Source organism: Octopus bimaculoides, chromosome 21 (assembly GCF_001194135.2).
Source record: "Octopus bimaculoides isolate UCB-OBI-ISO-001 chromosome 21, ASM119413v2, whole genome shotgun sequence".
In the NCBI taxonomy this organism is placed as follows: domain Eukaryota; kingdom Metazoa; phylum Mollusca; class Cephalopoda; order Octopoda; family Octopodidae; genus Octopus; species Octopus bimaculoides.
Genome location: NC_069001.1, coordinates 12,242,679 through 12,244,357, shown reverse-complemented (window position 1 = coordinate 12,244,357; position 1,679 = coordinate 12,242,679).

The following is a 1,679-nucleotide window of genomic DNA, read 5'->3' as shown; positions in this document are numbered from 1 at the left end:
AGAGAGAGAGAGAGAGAGAGAGATGATGGATAGACAGTGATACAGTGAGAATGGAAAGTGATAGTGAAGGGAAAAGGCCATAACTATTGACGTGTGTATGTAATTGAAGCATTAAATGGAAGTTCGGCCATTTTCCTGGAAAAAAAACGAAACGTGCAGTAATTTTCTTAACAAGCTGACTGATAGATACTTTCTCCCTGTCAAAATGGCTGACGGCAATGTTTGCCTGGGTTAATGAGCGACATCGTAACACTTTGACAGGATCCGCTAATTTTTTTCCTTTTTTTTTTTTTGTGCATATTTTAGATCTTTTACCAAGTATTTTATTTCTTAGTAAATGAAGTGAAAAATAAAAGAAAAAAAAACAAAATCAGTAGACAAACGATAAACAATGCAATTGAAACTAACACTTAGTGATAGAAACACACAAAGGTACATACCCACATACATACATACACATTTACACGTATGTAGGTAAATGATGGATATATATTCATATGTATACCTGTGTGTGCATATATATATATATATATATATATACATACATATACACACACGCACACACACACACACACACACACACACACACACACACACATATGCATCCATAAAGATGCAGTTTTCTTACATGTGTATACGTATAGGTATCCAACACACATGCACTCACATATGTATACATATATATATATACATATATATACATATATACATAAATACATATATATATATATATATACATATTCATATATACATATATATACATATATGTGTGTGTGTGTGTGTGTGTGTGTGTGTGTGTGTTCAATTCAAAAGTTTCGTATTAAGATTGTCAGAGTTACGTATAACTTTATTGCATCGGAATGTTAAATCTTGAAGCGAATAACAAAAAAAAAAAAGGGAAAATATAATTACACAAGAGTAAACTCCAATCGTAATTTCGGCTAGTGACATTAATAAAACTCACAGAACGAAAATTTATAAGATGGTTTCTAGCGCAATCTTAAATATATCTTTTGAATATTCTGATGTGGTTATGTCTGAGACACGAGTTAAAGTAATTGATGGATGCATGTTCAATATAAGATGATATCCAAAGGCCGAGATCACGTTGTTTTCGAATAATTTCGATGTAAATTATAAACCTCGTGCATCAAAGTAAGAGATAGAAAAATTAATGATGTATTCATATATCAAACATTCATTACTGGTATCCATCAATGACGCAGGAATAAAGCATTGATATTAGAACCACCAGTACCGCAAGCCACAGTATCACTGCTATCAATAATATCAACAACAACAACAAAAACGAAACAGACGCCGTCTTCGAGACAAAACTTTACTTTTATTTAGTCGGAGAATAGATTCATCTTTTGAAAATAAGCATGTGATAGGTGCATAACATATATGTGCTTACTCTGTTATATTTGTGTGTGTGTATATATATATATATATATATGTGTGTGTGTGTGTGTGTGTGTGTGTGTGTGTGTGTGTGTGTGTGTGTGTTTACGTCCCCGTAACTTAACGGTTCGGCAAAAAAGAGATCGATAGGATAAGTAATAGGCTTACAAAGAATGAGTCCTGGGGCGATTTTCTCGACTAAAGGCGGTGTTCCAGCATGCCCGCAGTCAAATGAGTGAAACAAGTAAAAGAGTAAAAATATGTATATATATACA